This window comes from Lepidochelys kempii, chromosome 3 (genome assembly GCF_965140265.1).
Source record: "Lepidochelys kempii isolate rLepKem1 chromosome 3, rLepKem1.hap2, whole genome shotgun sequence".
In the NCBI taxonomy this organism is placed as follows: domain Eukaryota; kingdom Metazoa; phylum Chordata; order Testudines; family Cheloniidae; genus Lepidochelys; species Lepidochelys kempii.
In genome coordinates this window covers 205,852,853-205,878,851 of record NC_133258.1, presented here as the reverse complement: position 1 = coordinate 205,878,851, position 25,999 = coordinate 205,852,853, and the positions used below count along the sequence as shown (strand labels likewise).

Below are 25,999 nucleotides of genomic sequence, written 5' to 3'. Positions count from 1 at the left end.
CAGGGAAACAAGGCTCAGAGAGGTTCTACTTTGCACCCAGCTCTCAACAGACCCACGGGACCATGTAGCATCTGGTAGTAGCCAGGACCATGAGATGTTCCTTTTCATATTCTTCCCCCAACATCAGGAATGGTGCTGGTTTATGAGCCCAACAGCAAGCTTCCACGATGAAGGTTCTCCTTATGCAGGACGAATCATCCCTTAACCAATTTAACTGTCTTGAAGCCTAATTTGCACCACCATAAGAGCCCGAAGCAGCCTGAAAGGGGCTAAGGATCACTGAGTTTAAGATGGCAACAGAACACCCAGAAGATGTCCAGGACACAAATTGAGTTGTGAGAGAGGACAGTTGGGGTCTGATCTGCTTCCATTTGAGTTAATAGCAAAACTTGTGTTGGGTTCCTAGAGAAAGAATAGGGGCAGAGGAAGAGATGGGAATCATTCACATGGAGGTGGTAAATGAAATCCTAGACATAGGAAAGGACAAGAAGGAACGAAAGCAGAGCTACAGAAGCCTACAGTAGAGACGAACTCAAGGATCAGTCAATTATCAAATAATTGTGTCAAAGGCAACAGAAAGATCAAAGAGATGAATACCGAAGAACCCCTTAGACTTAGCAAGGAAGAGGTCATAGGGACATAGGTGAGGGGAGGTTCAGCAGAGTGCAGTTGGAAGCTACATCAGAGGGGATTAAGGAAATAGAGAAAAGAGGACCTCAGTATACACAATTAGCTATCCATACGTTTAACAATGAAACAAAGCATTGTGCTGAGTCCAGTCCCACTAATGACACTGTCAAGCTGTCTGTAGTGGCTCAGGAGCATGAGTACCAACCTCAGAGGAGACTGTTAAGAAGCAGGGCACAAAACCCAAACTGGTTGGGAGTTCTATACTTAGATTCATCAACCAAGTATGAACTCCTCAGGCACTAGAATACCCTTAGCATAGCATCACAGACAGCCCCCTTGGGTACTCTGACCTGTCTTGCCACTCAGGCAGGCTTGCCTTTGTGATAGATGATCCCCTCCACCAAAAATCACAATATTCAGGTTACTCCCAGTCCCACTGGGCCAGTCACTTACCCCTGGTCAATTGCACCTTCGATCTCTCACCGAAGACGATGCTTGTAACCAATCCTGTAATAAATTAACTAAAGATTTATTAACTAGAAAAGGAAAATGAGTTATTTACAAGGTTAAAGCAGGTAAACGTACACACACACAAGTTACAGTCTTAGGTTTCAAAAGGGTGGTAGAAGCTTCTATAATAAGCAATTTATAATGTTTCACAATGGCCTTCTTGTGTGCAGGACCTAACACCTTCTATAGGACACCAGGCTTTACGTTAATTAATGCTTCTTTCCTGTTTGGTGAGTTACACAGTTACAGAGGTTTATAATGCAAACACTTAGTATAACCCGATAACATGGGGTACAGATGTTAAGTGAGATTAATACATGCAGCATCCTACAAGCATTTCTTAAAGTTTAAACATTAAGCACATTTTTGTAAACCTAACATCTATTAACAACACTAACACACAGGTGAGCCAGACTGGTTTCCAGCTCTGCATTCGTCAGTGTTCAATTGAGGCCTAGCGGCCTTGGCATGAGCTGGCATCTGGTCTGCCAGTGTCACAGCACTAACGTCCAATGAAAATAATAGTTGATCTTCGATTTCATTTTCCCCTACCACGAACTGTCTCCATGGCAAATTCTTTTGCACCAAGCTAAGGAGAAGCTACTCTCCCCCCAGGTCCCACCATCATTCTCTGATCCACACCAGTAGGTATGGTGATAAGCCATTTTACAGGTTCCAGTCCAAATGTATCCTTACAGCTGTGACTGCCCCACAAACATACCATTACCCAAGAAGTTGAAAATACAGAGGTTCACAACGGAACAATGTTGGTGAGGCATTTTTGCCTCCATGCCCGGGCTTGCCAGATGTCAATGCAGGATTTGTCATAGTAACCTGGCTGTTCCATCCAATAGATGCAAAATATATGTGAACTGGGGAACAATTTTATAATGACCGTGATTCCCTTGGATCTCTCAGAAGTCGGTCTGGTCTGAGGAAGAATGGTGGTGTAGTCCTTCCTTTAAAGTGAAGACAGAAAAGCGGCAAAAATACTTCTAGGATGCTGGAAATAATGGGCTTAAATATTATACACAGCTGTTCTGATGTTGAAAAATGAGTTATTTTTATTTTATTTTCGAAGGTCGCCCCCTCACCCTGCCCTTTCTCCTGTCTTTAGCCACTGATTTGGAAGACAGTGACAAAAACAGCAGCACTCCTATAGCAAGGCAAGATGATGGTTGCGACAACCCAGCCTCTTCCAGCAGCGCCGTGGGCTCTAGTAGAAAAAGGAAATGCACCAAGACCAATGCTGAACCGCTCAGCAACCCAAGGAGGTATAAGATGTGGTTAAGACAAAGCATTCAAGATAACCTACAGTGGCTGCTGGACAAGGAGGTAAACAGACTGACTTCTAAATGGATTGTAAGGCATCCATGCAATGGAAAGCCATGTCTGCCTGGAAGCATTCATTTCTACGCTCACTTCCAGTCTTGGTGCCAGAACCCAGCAGTACCAAAATCTTCCCTAGCTGTCATCCAATACATCACCCATCACTGTCCAGGTGGTCACAGAGTTCATTTTCTTCTCCTGACACCAGCCTCCCGATACGCACCATCTGCTGGTCCCCCCTCTCCCCGTGTTTTTCTCCTCATGCCACAATATACATAGCTTGAAAGTTTTCTGCTGTGCTCATTTGTACGTTCATGTGCATTTTTTACAAGATTTTGTTTTTCTAAAATCATATGGATGACAATGCTCTTCAATGAGCATGCAATCTCAGAGCGATCTGGAACGTCCTATGCTCCAGTGAGCGAATCGCAGACCTCTTATGTTATTGCTTTCTTATTTAAAGACACGCATTAGTCTTTGTCTATACACAAACCACACAGGTTTAGTGAAACTGATTGTACTAGGATCGGTTTAGTTAAGTCAGTGCAAACTCCTGTGTGGACACTATTTCCATTTTAAAGTGTCTTATTTCAGTTTAAATTAAACCTGTTCCTAATCAACTTAAGGTATTATGTTCAACCAGTGCTTATTTTGATTTAACCAGTTTAATTTCAGTTTAGTTTAAGTTAAACCACTTTACGTTTGTGAGCAGCCAAGCCCTTAAAAACACTGACGACTAAACATTGCCTATAATCTATAGATCACTTCTGTACCTACTTTATGTTCTTTAGTAAGACTAAGGGAAATAGAGTTACACAGTAATACACACATCAGAGTGGTCTACCTTATTCTCAAGGCATGTATCGCTTATGGTATAATGTATAAAGTATAACTCGGGTTATAAGGATGCGATTTTAATAACTGACTACTGAAAATTATTTTTTCCTCCTCCCAAAAACCAGCACAAAATGTCCCTAATTAAAAACAAAAATCTACAGTGGGAGAGATGATAAAACAATTTACCAGATTGTACAAGTGCTAATAATAATGTATCTGGGTGTATGTCTTTTGCAAAGAGCTCAGTATTCCATGATGCCTGACACTGCTTAAAAGTGAATATTAAATATTTTATTAAATATTAAATATTTTGTTTCTGAATCAGCTTTGAATTTTGACTTCTACACTTCCACATATGTTAAGCAAATAACTAGTATCTGAATTTATGGGAAAAAAGCTATTTGCAAACAGTACAAAAATATAAGTCAATAAAAATAAATACTTGAAAAATAAACATGGATATTAACCATTTATATTAAAAAATAGATAACAAGTAAATCCTTCCATGTCTAGGAAAGCACCAAAACAAAAATTAAGCATGAACACATATTGTCTGTAAGTCTGTATAAATATCCCTGTACAGTACCAGAACCAGATCCTCAGCTGGTGAAAATTGACATACCTCCAATCAGTGGATCCATTTACACATGCTGCAGAGTTAGCGTATATCTTCCCTGTGTCATTTAAAAAAAAACAAACCCAAAATAATATTTCCAAAATCTCTCTTTTTCTTAATGTTTCTAAATGGTTCAATATCTTACTCAGCATGCCATCATGTGGTGCTGTTGGATGACGTTCAAATATTTCCATTGGAATCCTAATTGAACTATCATTTGTTTCTTAAATTCACTCTGATTGTTTAATTAACAATGTCTTCAGTGGCTCTTTCCTTGAACTTATCCATAGTGACAATGCTTGCCTGAAGAGTAGTGAAGGTCAACAATGATTAATAAGTTCTTGTTCTTGTTTATTACATTGAAAATGGACTGGCATTTGTAATTTTCTTCATTTACATGTGAATTTAGTGCTTGTGAAAGGGAGGAAGAAAGAATATACTGACTTTATGCAAGGCTGATATGAGGAGGCACTGTCTGAGCTTCCTTACACAGCTCTAGTATTGCATCTCTTTCCTGACCAGGGCCTTTCTTAGTTAGAGCCTGAAAAACACACCTTATTGTGTGGAGATGCTTTGTAGTGTACAGAGATGTGGACTGAGCTGGGATGAAGCTTTTAGTTTTAAGGTTCATGAAACGCTGAATACCAGTCATTGACAAGGATTGTCAGACTTATTCCAATGGACAAGATGTGGTTGAAAAAAAATCTCAATTATTTTTAAAGAGAATTTGTAAAAAAAATCTTTTTTTTACTAACTGTCCCACACATTTTTTGTTCGTTTGGGTTTTTTGATGAAAAACAGAGACCAAGATTTTATTTATTTATTTTACTGAGAAAAAACCCAGCAACATTTTATGGTGCTTAGTTTCCAATTTTCTATTGAAAAATTGGAACATTGCTACCAAAATGAAAATTTCTCACTAACATTTTTCACTTTTCATGGAAAAAAATGTTTCAGTGAAAAACCAGTGACCAGCTGAACAATACAGCTTATGAATGGGTTTTCAAAAAAGCTCACTGAGCGCATGCTTTTGAGAAACCCGAGCTTAGGGACTGGTTTTTATTTGGTCCTGGGGAACTGCTCAGCAGCTCTGAAAATCAGGTGTAAACCTATAAAACTACATCAGAAAGCAATTTGTTAATGGACAAAAGTGCAACATACAGCACACATTTCATACACACACAGAGACAGAGTGGCAAGATTAATGGACAGGAGATACACTGGTACAGCTAGAGAAATCTCAGACTGCACACAGTGGGATGTGTTTGTTTAACTGGCATAAGAAAGAAAAGTGCTCAGAGTATTTAATGGAAATCAGTGGGGTTTTGGCTCCTAAGTCTCTTAGGTTCTTTTGAAAATTTTACCCCTTGTGATTAAAGAAAGATTCTGAAGCCTGATAGAATTTGGTTTCCACCAGTCTTTTGGGGTGAACTTTCCATGGCACGGCAGGCTCTTAAATTTCCCTTTCCATTGCATTTTCATTAACTGGAGATTGAGAATGGGTCAGCAGATCTATACACGTCTTGTATTCCTTCCACCTAATTTCTTTTACAGGATGTTGGATATCTAACTGTTTCTCCAGTGGGTAGGATTAAAAACTAGGATCCATCACACAACCATAGTACACCCTTGCTCTTTATTGACCTTGCTGAACCTGTCTGAAATTAATTCCCCAATCTTAGCTTTCAAAACCAGAGATTTAAAAGACCTATTAGATCAGCCTATTACTAGCAACTCGAGACCCCAGCTAAGGGCCTGTCTACATAGGGAAGTTTTTCTGGAATAAGGTAAAGTGTGAATTTAATGCACTGTAGCTATTCCAGAATAACTCCTCATGTGGACACTCTCATTCCAGAATACAAGTGCCCACACAGGAACGATTCTGAAAGAGCTATTGTGGAACACCTTATTCCAGACTCAATTGTGCCATGTAGACAAGCCCTAAGATCAGTACTCCTTTTGTGATAGACGCTGTACATATACATGGTAAGAAGCAGTTCCTGCCCTGAAGAGCTTACACTCCTCGTAGACTAGACAGACGAGGTTGTCCTAACCCCATTTTACAGATGGTGAATTAAGACACAGGGAGATTAATTGACTTGCCCGACATTAATAAAGATAGTGTGACCCAAGTCACTTGAATCACAGCTGAGTGCCATAATCACAAGACCATACTTCGTTCCAATTGACCACCCCATTCCATCCCCTTGCCAATGCAAGATTGCTCCATACCACCCATTTTCTAGTGCTTTTAAAGCCCTAACTAATGGGACTTCAAAAATGTCCTTTGGGAGCCTGTTAGCCAAATAAACTCCTGACTGCCCCTGCCGCCCCATCCAACCCCCTCTCTCATTCCTGACTTGCCCCCCAGGACCCCTGCCCCATCCAACCACCCCTTCTCCCTGCCCCCAGACTGCCCCCGGAACCCCTGCCTCTGACTGCCCCCTGTTGCCTCATCCAACCCCCCCTCCTTCCTGATGGCCCCCTGGACCCCTGCCCTATCCAACCCCCCTGTTCCCTGCCCTCTGACCGCCCCGACCCCTATCTACACCCCAGCCCCCTGACCACCACCCCAAACTCCCCTGCCCTGTATCCAACCCGCCCTCCCCCCCCGCTCCCTGCCTCCTTACTGTGCCACCCAGAGCACCGGGTCAGGCCACAGCTCTGCAACTGTGCTGCCCAGCCACCCAGAGGGTTGCACTGGTGGCGCGGCACGCTGCGGCTGTGTGGGGAGGGGAAACAACTGGGGCGGGGCCGGGGACTAGCCTCCCAGGCCAGGAGCTCAGGGGCTGGGCAGGACGGTCCCGCGGGCCATAGTTTGCCCACCTCTGCTATAAAACCCTAGCTCACTATAAAAATGTTGACACCAGCACATCTAATAGGTTAGGTTGGCATGCTGAGTGGATCTAGGAGTAGAATTACAAGCTCTAGGACTGTGGGAATTGCTCCACTGGATCAGACTCCTGGTCCATCGACTCGAGAATCCTATGTCTGACAGTGGTCAGCATGAAGTGCTCTGAGAGGAAGGTGCAAGAAACCTTGCAGTGCACAATTATGGAATAACCTGCCCAAAGGGCACAAGTTCTTTCTAACCCCAAGAGTTGGTAGCTGGCTTACACCCTGAAGCATGACGGTTTATATCCCTTTGAACATTTTTTTAACCCTATCTAGTGTAACTGGGGATATTAAAATCCTCTACTGGTGTGAATCAGCACAGATTCATTGACTTCAAAGGAATTCCGCCCATGTACACTAGCGGATAATTGGACTCTACGTGTCTAAACCTTTTAAAATATTTTATGGCAATGAGATCCACAGGTCAGTCATCCCTTGGGTAGAAAAGTGTTTTCTTTTATTCATTTACAAGTTGTTGCCTTTCAGTTTCATTTATTAATAGTAGTAGTAGTTATTGTATTATGGTAGTTCCTAGGAGCCCAACTCATGGGCCAGTACCCCATTGTACTCGGCACTGTACACACACACAAGAGATGGTCCCTCCCAAAGAGTTTACAATATAATTGCAGGTTCCTTTGTTGTGTTATGAGAGGGTAAATAAAAGCACCCAATTACCTTCTCTATATTGTTTGTTATTCGATATACCTATAACTTATCGCCTCTTGTTCATTTCCTCTTTCAAATAAACAGTCTGGCTGGAACCCTCAGGTCTTTGAGCGGAGCAAGTGTTTGAAGTTTAAGTGATTAATCCCTTTCTGTGAGTGAAGGGGCGGAGTTAAACCATGAGATTTATGTATTAAGTCAATGCCAAGCAATCGCTTGAGCTGGTAAACAGGTATGGCACACAGGAAAGTTTTGGAAAGAGTTAAAAGGAGGAGCTCTTTAATGATCTGAAAATCAAAAAGGAATCTTCAAAAAAGTGGAAACATGGATGAACTGCTAAGAAGGAGTACAAAAGAACAGCACAAGCATGTAGAGACAAAATCAGAAAGGTTAAGGTACAAAATGAGTTACACCTGGCAAGGGACATAAAAGGCAAGAAGAGGTTCTTTAAATACATTAGGAACAAGAGAAAGATGAAGGAAAGTGTAGGTCCTCTACTTAACGTGGTAGGAGTGCTAATAACTGATGCCATCAGGAAGGCTGAGGTGTTTAATGCCTATTTTACTTCAGTCTTCACTAAAAAGGTTAATGGTGACCAACACCATTCATATTAACAACAATGGGGAAGGAACACAAGCCAAAATAAGGAAAGAACAGGTTAAAGAATATTTAGATAAGTTAGTTGTATTCAAGTCAGCAGGGCCTGATGAAATTCATCCTAGGATATTTAAGGAACTAACTGAAGCAATCTCAGATCTGTTAGCAATTATCTCGAGAACTCCTGGAGGATGGGTGAGGTCCCAGAGGACTGGAGAAGGGCAAACACAGAACCTATCTTTAAAAAGGGGGAACAAAGAGGACTCAGGGAATTATAGACCAGACAGCCTAACTTCAATACCTGGAAAGATACTGGTACAAATGATTAAAAAATCAATTTGTAAGCATCTGTAGGATAATAGCATTATAAGAATAGACAGCACGGATTTGTCAAGAACAAACCATGCCAAACCAACCTAATCTCCTTCTTTGACAGAGATACTGACCTAGTGGATTGAATATGAGTCAACAATATGATTGTGACTGGTTCAGTCACAGAGATCCCCTTGGGACTGTCACCTGACTTGCTGAAATTACATCTGAGCCCATTTTCCCTGCCTGCTTGGGATTCCAGAACCCTGTCTTGTTAAGCCAGATATGCTAGCCTGCTGCAACACAGACCCAGGGTCTGGGCCATGCCCCCAAAGCTGCAGACTTTAACTAAAAACAGCTCAGCGAGTTACCTGTCTCCAGCACCCAGACACCCGGTTCAATGGGATCCAAACCCCAAATAAATCTGTTTTACTCTGTATAAAGCTTTCCAGGGTAAATTCATAAATTTTCCACCGTCTATGACACTGATAGAGAGATATACACAGCTGTTTGCTCCCCCAGGTATTAATCACTTACTCTGGGTTTATTAATAAACAAAAGTGATTTTATTATGTATAAAAAGTAGGATCTATGTGGTTTGAAGTAATAACAGACAGAACGAAGTAAGTCACCAAGCAAAATAAAGCAAAACCACTCAAGTGTAAGCCTAATACATTAAGAAATTGATTACAGGTAATATCTCCCCCTCAGAGATGTTCCAATAAGCTTCTTTCACAGACTAGACTTCTTCCTAGTCTGGGCCCAATCCTTTCCGCGGTACAATCTCGTTAGTTCCAGCAGACACCTCAGGTGGCAAGCAGGGGTTTTCTAATGACTGGCAGCCTTTTGTCATGCTCCACCCCCCCTTTATAGCTTTGGCATAAGGCTGGAATCTATTGTCTCTCTGGGTCCCCACCCCTCCTTCTAAATGGAAGAGTACCAGATTTAAGATGGATTTCATTATCGGTTGACGTGGTCACATGTCTCTGTAAGACCCCTAGTCTCCATTCCCCATGGGCTGGCCCACACGTACACAGGAAGGCTTTCAAGTAACTAAGGCCATTTATAACTGATTGTTTCTGGAGCACCCTTAATGGCCTCCACTTAATATGTTTACATCAGTGATACAAGTTTATATCTTATTCTCCTAACTCCAGATATAGAAATACATGCAAACAAATATGATGAACACACTTTGTAGATTACAAGCTTTCTAATGGCACCATACAAGGGGTATTTAGCATAAATCATATTCCAGTTATGTCACATTAATAAGCGTACTTCCATAAAGCATATGGAGTGCAACGTCACAGTGATGCAGTTGTAAAAAAGGCTAATACTGTTCTGGGGTATATTAATAGGAATGTCATATATAAGACAGAGGAGGTAATTGTCCTGTTCTACTCAGCACTGGTGAGATTTCCGCTGCCACTCCATTGTGTCCATTTCTGGGCACCATGCTTTAGGAATGATGTGAAGAAATTTGAGAGAGTCCAGAGGAGAGCAACAAAAATGATCAAAGGTTTAGAAAATCTGACCTATGAGGAAAGGCTAAAAAAACTGGGGCATGTTGAGTCTGGAGAAAAGAAGACTGAGAGCATACCTGATAACAGTCTTCAAATATGTTAAGGCCTGTTATAAAGAAGACTTTGATCAACTATTCTCTATGTCCACTGAAGGTAGGACAAGTAATAATGGGCTTAATCTGCAGCAAGGGACATTTAGGTTAGTTATTAGGAAAAATGTCTAACTACAAGGTTAGTTAAGATCTGGAATAGGCTTCTAAGGGACTCTGTGGAATCCCCATTATTGTAGGTTTTTAAGAACAGGTTGGACATACGGCTGTCAGGGATGGTCTAGGTTTACTTAGTCCTGCCTCAGCATAGGGAGCTAGTCTTGATGATCTTTCAAGGTCCCTTCCAGCACTATATGCTATGCTTCTATAAATTAGAAGATAAAAAATGTAGAAAATTGATAAGAGAAGCTGAAGACATCAGGAAAAATCCATGGCTGACTGGGCTAAGGACAGTTAGGAGTTTTTAAAGTAATTTAGGAACAAAAGAAATCCTAGCAATGGTATAGGTCCACGATTATATGGAGATGGTAAAATTGTTAATAATGATGCAGAAAAGGTAGACACGTTCAATAAATATTTGTTCTATATTTGGAAAGAAGCAAGAGCGATGTACTCCTATCATACAAGGCTAATGAAGTACTTTCCAGTCTATTAGTAACTAAGGAGGATGTTAAACAAGTAGGGCAATGATTTTACCTCTGTATACAGTGAGACCAACACTGGAAAAGTGCATCCAGTCCTGGTGTTCTCATTTTAAAGAGAATGTTGAAAAATTGGAAAGGATGCAGAAAAGAGCCACAAAATGATTTGAGGGCTGGAGGAAATGCCTTAAAGTGTCAGATTTAAGGAGCTTAATCTGTTTAGTTTATCAGAAAGAAGATGGAGTGAGGTGACTTGATTACAGTGTATACGTACCTTCATGGTCAGAAAATACCACATAGTAAAATACTCTTTAATATAGCGGAGAAAGGCAGAACAAGAACTGAAGCCAGACAAATTCAAATTAGAAATAAGGCACACATTTTTAACGATGCAGGTGATTAACTGTTGGAACAAAATACCAAGGGAAGTGGTGGATTCTCCATCTCTTGATGTTTTCAAATCAAGATTGGATTCCTTTCTGGGAAATTAGCTAGATGTAAATAATTGGGCTTGGTGCAGGGGTAACTGGGTGAAATTTTAATCGTCTGGGTTATAAAGCAGGTCAGGCAAGATCATCTAACGGTGCCTTCTGGCTTTAAACTCTGAGAATCTACGAATTCCATCTGCCATTGTGTTGCCCATTCACCTACCTTTGTTAGGTCCTCTGAAAGTTCTTCACAGGCTTCTTTGGTCTTGACTATCTTAAATAATTTTCATCTGCAAACCCTTACCACCTCACTGTTCATGCTTTTTTTCAGTTAATTAGATAAATGTCTTAAACATCCCAATTCCTGCTATAAAATCTTGGTGTACACTCCTGTTATCCTTTTGCCATGTTGAAGACTGATCATTTAACTCTTTGTTGTCTGACTCTTAGCTAGTCGCTGATCCATGGCAGCACTTTACTTCTCACCCCAGGGGTGCTGTAATTTCCTTAATTCTTAATTGTTATTATTTACCGGCATTGAAGTAGTGCCTAGGGGGTCCCAATCATGGACCAGGACCCCACTGTGCTAGGCACTGTACAAGCACAGAACAAAAAGTCAATCCCTGCCCTGAAGAGTTTACAATCTACAATGAGCGACAACAAGACACCTAGGTGTTTTATATTTCTGTTTTCAACTATCATGTCAGCCAGTTTTCCTGGCACTTAAGTAAGCTTGGTTGGTCTGTGTGACCCAGAGACCTCTTCGTGCCCACTGACGGAGGTGGGTGCATACGAATTACAGGAATCCCCTGGGTCTGGTATCTACAGACTGGTTCACCAAAGAACGCCATGCAAGGTCTCTAACGAAAGCCTGTGTCACACTGTTCATCATAATCACTGCACAATGTATGTACGGATAATATGTAAAGAGTTATGTATATAGACTGAAAATTATTTCAGTGACTAGGGGTTGGTGACCAGAAAAGGTGAGAGACAGGTTTCTTTCAGGCAAAAGATGTTTATCTCTGTCTACATGTAAATTGCGTAATGTATGTTTCACCTGAGCAGCCTGCTAATGAAGTGAATGCAACGTCTCCAGGGGAGAGCCTCAACAGGAAAACACAAACAGTGGGGTTATGCTTTTACAAGGGCAGACAATAGATTTTGGGGTTTTTTTAGACTATCACTGTAGAGACAGAAACAACCTCTGGATCTTCCCACTGAAGTGGGAAGAGAGCAGCATCCTCTATGTATACACATAGCGTCCAGAGGGATGGCATGCCCGCAAATTAAGAACAAGTTTTTGACAGTGAAGGCAATTAACCACTGGAACAACTGACCCAGGGATGTGGTGGATTTTTCCATCGCTTGGAATCATTAACGCAAGGCTGGACGTCTTTCAGAAAAATACACTCACATTCAACCACACGTTATTGGGCAAGATGCAGGGTGAAGTTCTAAGGCCTGTGCTATGCAGGAAGGTCGGAGCAGATGCTCACAATGGCCACAAAACCAGTATTTTTGTTATCTTCCCAGAGCCCCGTGGGGTGATGGGATTTGCCACAGCTTTGTTAGCAGTGTTTTTGGCAGTTCAAAGCATTGGATAAAGTGAGGTGGGTTTGACGGGGGTTGGTCATTTCACTGGTGAGGGTAAGGCCTTGTCAATGGACACCTAATTAATGTTTACCCCATCAGAGTGCCCAGTTCCACCTAAGGCAGTGGTTCCCAAACTTTGACAGCCCGCGAACTAAATTGTGAAATCTCCTGAACCCCCTCCTAAAAATGAATATTTCCAGGGATTTAAGTTTACATTTCCTCAGTGCGATGGATGCGCTTGCTTTGCTCTGCATAGCTCTTGGAAGTCTGGAACCACTGGAGAAATATAAAGTCTCAGGTCTGGTTCAGCATCAAGTCTGTTTCTGTATTTGGTTTTCAGATGTGCATATAGGGTGACCAGATTGCAAGAGTGAAATATCCAGACACATTGGGTTGGGGTGGGGAGACAGACACTGGTGCACAGCCCCGACTGGAGCCAGAAGCACACTGGCTACCAGCGTGCCCCTTCCTGTTGGAGGTGGTCCCATGCTGCTCCCCTTCCCAGCGCCCCCTGGATCCACTATGCCCAGAGCCCCCCTACAACCCTACAAATGCACAGTGCTGTGTACACCCCCCGCTGCCCAGCCCCCACCGCCCACAGCCCCACCACAGCTGCCCAGCACCCTACACAGAACTCCCCACTCACTAGTTTCACAATACACACAGATTTCCCCTCTCTCCCTTCCTCCCTCCCAGTGCCCTTCCCCACAGCCCCACCACCACAACTACACAATGCCCTACACAGACCCCCACTGCCCAGTGCCCTGACACACACAGATCTCCCCCACTTCCCAGCACCCCAAACAGGCTCCCCCTGTCTAGCACCCCAAAACACACAAACCTCCCCCACTGCCCAGCACCCTCCACACTCTCACAGCCCAGCACCCCCCACACACCTCCCAGACACTCACCATCACACCCTGCCCCCTTCCCTGGCCACACTCACCAGCCCTGCTGGGAGGTCTCTGGCTCCTAGGGTCAGAGCGGCGAGGGGGGTCTCCAGACTCTCCACATCCTGCGCCCACCACAAGCACGAGCTCCGTGGCTCCCATTGGCCAGGAAAAGCACCAATGGGAGCTGCCGGAGCCATGGCACAGGGCTTGCAGGTGCCAGCAGCACGCAGACCCCTCCCCCCCCAAGAGCCAGAGGGACCTGCCAGGGGGCAAGGTGGGCAGCCCTGGTGGTGCTTACCTGGGGCGGCTCCCATCCCGGGAAGCATCCGGCAGGCAGGTCCCTCTGGCTCCTAGGGTTGCTGGTCGGGTCGGTGGGGGTGGGGGGGAAGGGCTCTGTGCTCACTCCCGGCCGCGGTTGCGGTCCGGACGGTCCCGGTATCAGGACAAAGGGCGTCCCAACCGATGTAAGGTCGGGACGTGGGACAAGTCCCCTAAAATCAGGATGTCTGATCACCCTATGTGCATACAAGGAAAACACTTTTTCGCATAACTGTGTTGTTGAAAATGGTAACAAAACTGCAGCAGCTTTTCCTGCCAGAAGGGGGTTCTTGCTTCTTAAACTCAGCCAAAAGTTGATCAATGACAGATTTCTGAAACTCCTTTTCAGTTCGCAATCACAGGAGATCTCAATCAATTTATCTTTTTCCTCAGTGTTCAATATCTGTGTTGAGAAAGTGGTATCATCAAAAGGGTTGTGAATCCAGTCATTATCGCCTGACATAGCTGAAAAGTATTCCCTGAAAGTTGTGCAAAGTCCTTTTAGGTGTGCAATTATATTGGTTTTAGTTAGTCCAACTGAAGTTTATGTTCTGCCAGGAAGTCATGAAGATTACTGAAACACTCAGTTTGATTGTTTTCCAAACAACTTTACCAGAACTGCAACTTCTTTACCATGGATTCAACTCGCTCTTGCACATTGAAAACTGTTACATTGAGGCCCTGAAGAGATAAATTTAGGTAATGAAGTCTTGAGAAAATATCTGCTAAATAAGCTAGGCTCTGGAACCGACATTATTTTCCATACAGCTGGCAAGGTGGAAAGGGTGGGTGTTGAAAAAAACTAGGATTTCTGTTCTAAGCTCAAACAAGCGCACAGGGATTTTGTCCTGTGAGAGCCATCTAACTTCAGTATGGGTCAACAGACAATTGTGTATATTGCCCATTTCTTCACAAAGTACATGAAATATTCTGGAATTTGTTGGCCATGATTTTATGAAATTCACCATTTTCACTACATTGTCCAGCACTTCCTTCAGTCCCTCAGATATGCATTTTGTTGCGAGGACTTGTCTATGGATACTGCAATGAGTCCAAGAGACTTTTGATGCAATCTTTTTTGTTCGAGCTACAAATCCAGTATACTTCCCCGTCACTGATTTGGCCCCATCAGTGCAAATGCCTAGGCAACGAGACCAATCTATTTCCTTTTCTTGAAAATATGCATTAGTCAGATTGAACATATCTTCTCCAGTTGTACGTTCTTCCAATGGTCAGCCAATCAACAAGTCTTCTTCGACCATACCTTCATTCATATAACGTACAAACAGTAGCAAAATAGCTAGATTAGTGACATCAGTTGATTCTTCCAACTGTATAGCATAATATGGACTATTTTTCACTCTATGTACAATTGTGGTCTCTACATTATTTGACATGTCATTAATTCTTCATGACAACGTATTATTGGACAAAGGTACCATGTCAATCCTTCTTGCAGGCTTTTCTCCAAGCATGCAATGAACTACGTCTTTTATACATGGACCAATCAAGCTCTCTGCTATGGTATGGGCTTCTGAAGCTTTTGCTACTCGGTAGCTCACGCGATACGACACTTTGACTTCATTTTCATTATCAGTACTTGCTTTGGATATAAAACTGGTCATGTCACTTTTCCTCTCAGCTAATTTTCGCTTGAAAAAAATCAACAGGCTTGTCGAGTTGTGCAGAGTGCCTAGTTTCTAAATGGCACCGAAGTAGAGAAGGTTTGAGGCTGCTGTTTGCTAGAACATCACCACAAATCACACACAGTGGTACCGGACGGTCTTGATCACCAATGCATGTAAAGCCATATTTTATATAATCATCATCATATTTTCTTTTCTTTGTAAGTGACTTTCCAGGACCATCATGATCATTAGACTTAGATTTTCTACAGTGTGGACTTGAGGAAACACTAGCGGATTCTTGCGTCTTTACACTTTCCTTTTTCAGCCACTTATCCATTGAACTCGTGTACATACGTTCTAATAAAAACAACACAGAGAGACTGCTAACAGCCCACAAACTAGAAAATGAGAAGATTCACTCAAGTCTCACTGAAGCAAAACACACTCCAGAGGGAATGACAATTACTGAGGCACCTTAACACTGCTACACGGGCTACAACATGCTTCCAGCTGGTTTGACTCACAAACAGCTTTTCTTCTGCCACGAGGTCCATCCCTACAAGGGTGCCCTGCGAGGGACAAATTAGCCTGGACCACCCCTCACATACAGCGTGGCCCCTGCTCACTCTGCCCTCAATGCCAACTTTCCCGGTGACAAGGACAGGGGTTCGAGCTGCCACCTGCATGCCTAGGGTCTCGGCTGCTGCCCTGCCCACCACAGGGCTCAGGCTAATGGCCCACACTCCGTGGGGCTCCTGCTGCTGGACTCCATTGACCGCCCCGGTCAACTGAGCTCCACTGAGCTTGGGCTGCAGGTCCCACTGATGGGGGCAGGGCTCAGGCTGCCAGTCCCAACTGCCCGGCCCTGCTCTCCCTGGGGCTCAGGCTGCCAGCCCTGCGTGGAGCGCTGGGGTTCAAGCTACCGGCTCCCCCGCTCACAGGGGCAAGGCTCGGGCTGCCAGCCCCAACTGCTCAGCCCCGCTGTCCCTGGGGCTCGGGCTGTCTGCCCTGCAACCGAGTCCCATCTGTTGCCTCCAATGCCTGGGGTCCTCTGGCCGCCATTAGTGACATTTTTCTGGAGAATCCCCTGTAATGTTCTGCAAACCCCCAGGGGTTCGCAAACCCCAGTCTGGGAACCACTGACCTAAGGATTAGGAGTGGGAGGGGAGACTTGTAGACTCATGAGCTTGGGTCTCCTAAGATGATGACACTGAGCTGTCCAGAGGAGTGACATGGTGCTGAAATTACAGGACAGGCCCTGGGACATTGCCTTGCAGATAGAAACTAAAAGTTCCACTCCCAGATTTAATTTCTGTTCATTATGAAAAGTCGAAGCCAGAATATGAGTGCAGTGTATGTCGTTTTAGCTGCCACCAGGCATTGCTTTTCTACGCTTTTCTACCCCACTATTTCATAACAATTGTTTCTCAATTACACCAGTGCAACTCTGGTGTAACTCCACTGAGTATCGTTACTCCGGATTTACCCTGGTATAACTAGTCAGAAGCTGCCCCACTGCCTTTATATTGGACGACAAACTATAGTTCACTTCGAGCAGTGAAGTGCCTTCCTGTTTTAGGCAATTGACACCATGCATACTTCTGCAAATGACTGGTAATAAGATTTCTCTATTTCTCCACTTAGATTGCAAACTACAACTGACCCTCCCAAACCAGTCTGAAAGTCTTTCTTTAGTTTAGACTGGGAGAGAGGTCACGTTACACAGTAATCTTCCATAGTGCAGATAAGTCACCTGCTTCTAAAAATACCACAAACATAAAATATGATGAGGGAAGCCACTAGTGATATTAATTTCTGCTGCTACAGTCACTATGGGCCTTAGTCCAAAAAAAAAAAAAAAGGAAATGAGAATCAGAAGGAATAGTAAAACCGTATAAATCATTCAGAAGTATTTAAAAACAAGTTTCTCAGTATCAGATTCTACTGGTTTATGCCTACATCGTGAACCTGCACTAAATGTATTCATAAATGACTTGTAAATTATATATATATATCTATATATGTTTCAGTTTAAAGCCTCTGACAAATATTTTCTATCTAATACCACAGTTTGGTCTACAAATCCTCGTCTTTTTTCCATTAAAATGCTTCCATTGTGTCTCTGTAGTTACTGCCCTTCTTAAATACCAGGGCATTGTGAGTCACTGCCTCTATATCCATACAATAGGAAGAATCAAGAGTACATAGATAAACCAATGCTGTAAACTTTATACACTCAACAAGTCCTCTTTGCAGACAATTAGGGCCAAAAGATAAATATTGACACATTAGACTATTTTCTCAATTTGTTTTTGTTGATTGTCTGTGCAATCTGATGGGGCAAAATTCCACTTTTCTGATATCTGAGCTTCTTGGCTAATAGAAACAAATAAAGTAAAGGCTTCTGTCCACAATGGGCTAGGAACATCTATTGTTGGGAAGCACTAATCGGATTAAATTGGCTCCTAGTTCTATTGCTGGGGGCTAACTCATTCCAAAATTTTTCACATCTCAAGGGGATGTGTCATTGTTGCTTTTTCACTATTTAAATCTGATGGATAGAAAGAAATAAGTAAAGGCTTGAGATTACAGCAATGCCTGCTGCAATGTGAACAAAGAACAGGGATGAGTGCAAACGCACAACGTTAAACTCACTTCAGGGACAGAGCACCGGGTTTGTACAGTGCATCTAAATCCCATTTTCATGGCTGGAATTTGTTAGTCACAAAACGGCACATTAAGAAAAAAAATGAGTGACTATGTAAAGAATATCGAAGCACCTTTTAAAAAAATAACGTCGAAGCTACTATTTAGCATGAATCATGATATGCTTCCCTCTGTGTATATTTGTAGAAATATCAGTTAAATACTGCTAATGAAGGAGAAAAGGTAAAATGCTGTTTTCTATTGCAGGTTGTTTTCTATTAGCATTTTAATATGTATCCATTGCATTAGCCCCTTAAAAGAAACAAACACATTCATGCAAGTGACAATTTTAGTTAGCCTAAATAGGCAGCCTTAAATAATGTCACTCATCACTATATGAGTCATGAGGTACATTTTTGCCTACAGTCTGATAATTTTCAAAGCTATTGGCAACCTGGGAATTTTCCTTCCTTATCACTAGGGCTCAGCTAACTTCACTAACACTAATCAGAGCTGGAATCATTCATTCAAGGATTGCATGATCATGTTTTTCTTTAGCAGTGACAGCTGCCTGAGCCACATTAGCAATGCAGATGAGTCAGCCTAATAGGTTAATGCAGAACACGCGAAAATTAGGTTTAATCCCCAGTGAAATAATCTACCATTTTCACATTTCTTGATGTTGGGATAGAGACATTGGTAGTGACTCAATTAGATGTAACGTAGATCAAAGCAAATTTACCTTCTGCCTGAACCTTTCCAATAGTTTAGATAGACGAATATAAGGGTTCTTTACTAATTGGGGAATGGCTGTAGGGGAAATTATTTTAAAAGCAAGAATTGCTTTTCAGCTTTAAACCGAATAATTGCTGTATTTTACAAACTCCCGTGTACACAATTTAGCTGGATACCACTGTTTTGTGCCCAACGCCTACAAACGTATGTCTCTTTTCAGTGCAATGCTTTTAAATGAAAACATTTGGAATTAAAAAAAAATAACGCTATTCATTTTTAATGTCCCATACTCCAATATCACCACTGGGGTTTGAAAGAGCTTGAGTTATAAGGGAAGCATAAAGGAAAAAGCCAGTGTGTTTCTATCTAATGTTTTCATTCTTGGGGAATAACATATCAAACAGCAATCTCTTTCAGTCATAAAGGAAAGGAAACAAAAAATTACATGCCCTCAGTTGCCAAATTATTTTTTACCTTGACATCTTAATTCTTAATCCTTGTGTGTGGTCAAATCAGTCTACTATAGACAACCAATCAAGCAATTATTCCTAAATTATATTTGCCCAACTCACATTGATTGGTTATTCTTTTCTTATTGGGTAAGCTCATTAATTCTGAGCAGCTTGCTTATTATGCTTTCCACATCATTTTCTTTCTGAGCCTATCTACTCACACCAGCCTGCTGATGTTTCAAGATGCCATACAGAAAAAAGGCCTAGTGATCTATTGCATTGTCTCTTCCAGCAATTACAATTCACATTGCTGATTAACTTTGATGTGAAAACTAATGAGATAAGGCAAGTTATCAAGGCGGACCTGATCGTCATCTCATTTATACAGCATTTGCCATCGGTGAATGACAAAAACTAATGAAGATGTATCTGACAGCAGGCTGAGCTGAGACAGAATTTCGTTTCTCATCAGCAAGTGCTTTGCTTCTAATTCATCAGTCTATCTGAAACATGTTGAAATTAGCTTAATAATGAAAACACTTCATCTAAATGGACAAATGTTTACATTAAAATAACTACATGATAAATAGATGTTAAAGATTTTATGCCATCTTGAGTCTAAACAATAGAGTAAAAATATGTTCTAATATTCACTAAATCATTCCTATGAAAATTCAATATATGCTATTATACTCATAACTGAATGTTCCCCTATTTATGGTTTAACAAATGGTGTCAGATTGTTGTTGTTTTTAAATTTACTGTTAGGACAGCAATAATTTACTTCCATGAGATGGTAGTAAGGAGAGAAACAGAAGTAGATATTGATTAAAGTTTACGAGAATTGTTCACACGGTGTTTCTCAATAAACTATTAAAAAAAAATAAAAACATACCTTAGAACCCTAACATTCCCAGATGTACAATTTTGCCACTATTGTAAATTAAAGAAGCATATGCTAACATATACTTTGCCCTAAGAACAAATTTGAAAGATGTATAAAAAATATCTATATTTGTCCAGACACTAAAGCACAAAGGACACACTGCAACTCACATAAATACATCAAAATTTCTTGACCAAGGCACTGGGTCCAAAAAGTTTAATATAATGACACAGTCTAGTTTAGAATTGTTCCTGATGAAATATAAAGGCAGACAGTCTCATTTCTCAATATTGTGGTTTCAATATATTTATTTATGAGAGAATATTTCATATTTGTGGTGCACATTTCCAAATGTTTACAATATGCCTAAACATGATTCCAATATGCATTTGTATCTGGAACAAAATATTCTCTAATTCAGTGGGTTTCAACATTTTTCATTTGTGGACCCCTCAAAAATTTCACATGGAGGTGCAGACCCCTTTGGAAATCTAAGGCATAGTCTGCAGACCCCCAGGGGCCCACTGACCACAGGTTGAAAACCACTGCTAGAATCATAAGAGATTAAAAGTACTTTTTTATTATAATAGACAAATGAATGTTTCTTTAAAGCAGAATTTTGCCAGAACTGTGAAACTATCTTTTTACAAAGTATTTTTTAAATAAATCATTGATGCCTGAATAACAAACACAGCTGTTAAAAGATCCTTCTCCATTACTGTGATTTTTTCTTCCTCTGTAATAAACATATTGATAGCCTACACTGCTGTCTCCTCAAGCAAAACAAATTTTTAATACCTAAGTAACATCAATTTCTGCAAGTGAGAGAAAGAAGCAATTCTAAGTGATTAACAGTTAACATACAGTGACATCAAAAATCACAGTAATTCCCAGAAAAGTTTCATGAGATTAAAAAAATAAATAAAAATGAAAAGATGAGCCCAAAATCATGATGGGATTACTAAAAATCAGATCAGTGAATCGCTTTTAGTGCAGTGGTTACTGAAGTTGACACAAAGTTAAGAATACTGACTGTTGTTGTGACATTGGTATAAAACCTGGAGGATTCTTATTGTTTTTAGAGTATCAGTTCTAGACAATTTTTGTTTGATCAGTCTGGTCAAGACATACTTTACCAGCTTTCAGTCCTCATATTTTAAGGACATCTGCAATCCAAAACTGAAACACAAGGAAGACAGGTTGACATTGTTTTTCAAGATTAGCCCAAAGTACCTACATCCTGAGATTGTTAAAGGAAGAAAACCTGGTTTAAAGCCGTGGCAGCAAATTGCTATTCCAGTGCTGGATTAAATGTAAAAGCTCTTCACAGAACTGAAGATGAATCCTATATATTAGAAGAAAAACTAGAAAAGTACTTGTTCAAGAGCTAAAGGCACAAGTGGAAAGTTGACTTCAAAGATTTTTTTAATAGTCTGCTAAGTTTATAAAATCAGTTAAGATGTAGAGAGAAGATTGCATTACCTTATTCCCACTACACATAGGAGCATAATGCTAACACCGGGATTATTTTGGCTGAGTAATAGAATTAGACAAGTCTGCAACAATGAATACAGTCCATTAAATGAAATGACTGCAACGACTTTCCCTTACCCGCCCGCAGAAAACAAAGTAGTATGTTTTCCATTTCACCGTCTTTCTTTGCCCTCAGTGAGGACATTTTGTCCCACCTATATTTCTCTCTTATTTCCTATTTTAACTCTTTTGCACAAATATGCAAACGCATTCACCCCACCTTCGTAACAAGCATTTTCACTCGAACTATCCAAATGCTAAATACAATGGTCAGGATGTTAGTATTTTTCCTTAAATGTATACCTAACAGATCCTTGTGTTCTGATGGTCTCAATCTTTTCTATCTGGGGATAGATAGATAGATAGATTAGATAGATATTCCCCTCCCTCTGTTCCCCATCCCCATTCTTTATCTCTCCAGTCTATTTTAATAAATAACTATAGGCAGCTAAAGGATTTGTTCATTCCAAAGAGTCTCCCCTTCACATTTCTCAGAGGTTCAGCTCAAGGAGACACTGTGATAATAAGAGTGACTTGGGATCTCTACTTTACAATGTCATTGCGAGCTAGTTTTTAAAATGAAAAATATGTACATTATACCTAAAAGCATTACAAGGTTACGGTTTCCTCTCTAAGCATCTATAGTGTTGGTGGAAAGGCAGCTATGGTATACTGAAGACAAGCTACAGGGGGGAAAATAGGGAGAGAAAGCTTTTCTGAAATATACATTTTATTTTTGTGAGTGATCATTATGTTCATTTGATTTGCAATTAGGATTAATCCTCAGCTACCACAATTATTTTTTCTTATGGCTTTTCCTAATTAACCTCTAATTTTCCTGCTAGCTCTTTTTTTTTTCTTTCTTTAATGCCAAGCACTTTACTATCTGACTTTAAGGCCAGACAACCATGACCAATGTTACGTTGGTCCTCAGAAATGTATTAAGCAAACTCTCATGCACGGATACCCTATTCACTGTCCAAAAGCCTGATCCTAAGTTTCTAACCAAGCAGTATTTTTAGATTTGCCACTGAACTTGGATTTCCTATTACTTGCTGAAAACTATTATGCGTTGTACTATTGGCTGGAATCCAAAAAATAAAAATCACTACAGATTAATACACAACGTGCTGGTTTCATTAAAGAATTGAACTTTATCATTATATTTAGACCTTTCTAAAAACTATGGAAGATTAATCTTTAAAGTCCTATTCAAAATGGCACTTAGCTGAGAGTTAGATATGAACTGTAGCTATATCTTAATTTTAATATATGTCCTCTAATTTTGAGGAGCTCACAACAAATTACATTATTAAATGCCTGTTTGAGACTAGTTGCTCAACTGCTGTTCCAGTGTTATCCTAGAATTTGTTAATAGTGGCTGTTTCAAATAAATTATTAAGCGATAATGAAAAAAAATGCCTGCTTTGAATTTATATATATTTCAGCAGAGAATAATGTTGTATTTAAAACAGTTACTGTGCGCCTTTTGATTTGGAGTTTAAAGTAAATAATATTTCTACATCTAAAACATACTCAAGACAAATGAAAAGCCTCTAGATGCTTTTGTATGGGATGCTGAAGAGCTCTACAAACTTAAAAGCACAACCTCAATTAAGCCCATCTTCATCTGGAAAAAAAATTAGCTACTGAAAGCTGAATATATTAGATAATGCACACTTGCAGAAGAGCATTCTCTTAGCAAAAAATTCTTGATAACCAACCTAAAGCCGGCCTAAGAGTTGCTCAATGCTAATTTTGTTTGAAACTGTTTAACTAACTATGAATAGATATCCATATTCAACAAAGACATAATTAATGGCAACCTTTTCTTCTGCTTAGAAGACATCATAACAAGCAGAAAAGTACAAAAAGATTTCTATAGTAACTAATTTAAGGACAAAGGGTTGACCTCTAGCATTTCATTAAATAAACTGAGTGAATAAAAGAAGACTGACAGTATTCATCCCTGTTCAATTCAAGCAGCCAATTTCAAAATGCAAATCATAATCTGCAGATGTTGGAGCCTGATATATTTTTTAAAAATAGCATTTGTTCAATTTAAGAACATCAGACATTTGAATTTTAAAGAAAAATCAAAACCAATTTTAGGCTTCAGTTTTAGGCCAAGAGCGAATTTATTCATGGTACAGAAAAGGTCTGTAGGTAAGCTGTTTGGTTTTTTCTCTCCCCCTTCAAATGTTTAAAACCATTCTTGTAAACCATTAATTTGATATATTATTTCCAAAACCTTTTCATGGAGACGTTATATTAAAAATCAGATTATTCCTGATTATCACACCAACTAAGTGCCATCCTATTTATACCCTGGTATTTGCCGGATGATAAAAGCAACAATCGAATCCATGGACATCTACTTCAGAGATGCCGTCATAAACTTTGCATTACATTCACAGTGTACTTTATACACACCTACAATTAAATCGAATGCTACACCATTGGTAGGGAACACCAGTTAACCAAGCCAAAGAGAATCCTACATTGCCCCTGTCTAAAACCACTAGATTATTTTAAATATACTCCGGCCGGATAAAGTGGAGGCATACAGAGTACTTGATCTCAAGGGGAGGTAGCAAGCAGGCTGTATCGCTCTCTGTTAGGCTGTGTGCAGAGCAGAAGGTTGGGGGAAAGCTACTTGCCAAGGCTTTGCACTCTAAGTGCCACCGGAGGAGCTGTGGGGGAGGGGAGACTGTGAAAGAAAATATAAACGACATGAAATCAGGATGCAAAGAAGTAAGTGTTCAGGGGGTGGGAGGGAATTGCTTTTATTCGGAGGCAGATCCTGCCACTCTTCCTCCTGCAGACTGTTGGGACTACTTATGGAGGAAGATGCTTTTCCCAGGAGTGAGGGGATCAGAATCTGGCCCTTAGTGTTCTGAATGCTGGTGTTTCTATCTATCTATCATTGGTTTCAGAGTAACAGCCGTGTTAGTCTGTATTCGCAAAAAGAAAAGGAGTACTTGTGGCACCTTAGAGACTAACCAATTTATTTGAGCATAAGCTTTCGTGAGCTACAGCTCACTTCATCAGATGCATCCGATGAAGTGAGCTGTAGCTCACGAAAGCTTATGCTCAAATAAATTGGTTAGTCTCTAAGGTGCCACAAGTCCTCCTTTTCTTTTTGCTAGCTATCATTGTTACACTTCCCGGGGTAGGTAAGGAAGGATGTTGGCACCAGCATGAAAGTTGCTTTGCAGAAGTCTGCGGAAGGAATGAAGGGACTGCAGGTCCCTTCTTCAAAGTGCTGAGGCCAAGATCCCATTGGGACTTAGGAGCCTAAATACCTTTGAGGGTCTGGGCCTTAGTACCTCCTGGGAAGGGCTGAGTGTCCACCTGATTCAATGGGAGTTGAAGTTGCTTAACACCTGTGCGAACCCCGTGTTCTGCACTTACAGAAGGGATGGATCTGATGCTCGAATGGGTGTCTTCCATCTCTAACGTCTTTGCTGCTGCCTGGTAAACCCCACTGGAGGCTCTCCAGCAGGAGGGTAGCAATAAGGCATCGCTAAGTAAGAGAGGGAGGTTTAAAGATGAACTCTGGATTCAAAATGGCCCAGTCCCCAAACCTGAGATAGGTGAGGTTTTGTGCAGGTTGCAGGAGTCTTTCCACATAGATCAGCTTGTAGGATCGGAGCCCAGAACAGCAGAAGCAAAGGATTTGGTTTCCAGGGGACTCCTCCTTCGCAAAGTGGCACCTAGGCCCAGATCCTGAAAGGTATTACGGCTTCTAACTGCCATGGAAACCAATTAAATGTAGGAGCCTACATCCCTGGAAGAATGTGGTCCTTCGACACCCTTGTGAGCTCCTATGCAGAAGAGAATAGGAGGTGGATGCAGAGAAAAGAACATCTTTATTGTTGACACCAAAACACAACTGCACACTTTAGATGATGACACTGCCGTTCCAAAGCAAGTTATTGTCTCTTTGGAGAATTTACAATTCGAGTGACATGGTCCACGATGCATACTGGAAAGAGAGAAAAACTTAAGATAAAAGATGTGTATTTATCCGTCCAAAGAAAAACAGTATCTCAAGGATCTTTTATTTTCTTGGGATTTGGGGACTGGAGAATGACATGAGAAGGGCATTTTTGATAGATGATGAGTGGTTTGCAATCTTTTTGGTAGGGATGACTAAGGTCCCAGTTCATCAAAACACTTAAATGTACACTTAACTTTAACACTGATTCAATGCGACTTAAGCAGCTACTGAGATGCGTTGCTAAATAAGGATGGTCTTAGGTATGCACTTAAAGT

General features: G+C 41.1%; 1 long non-coding RNA gene across 2 annotated transcripts in view; it reads right to left on the bottom strand.

Moving 5' to 3' along the window:
- LOC140909751 (uncharacterized) overlaps positions 1–25,999 on the bottom strand; it is a 114,834-nt gene that overhangs the window by 13,618 nt on the left and 75,217 nt on the right. For both annotated transcript variants that reach the window (XR_012158344.1, XR_012158345.1), the window contains exon 2: positions 1,084–1,137. This is a non-coding gene — a long non-coding RNA (uncharacterized lncRNA). The remainder of the gene's footprint in view (positions 1–1,083; positions 1,138–25,999) is intronic.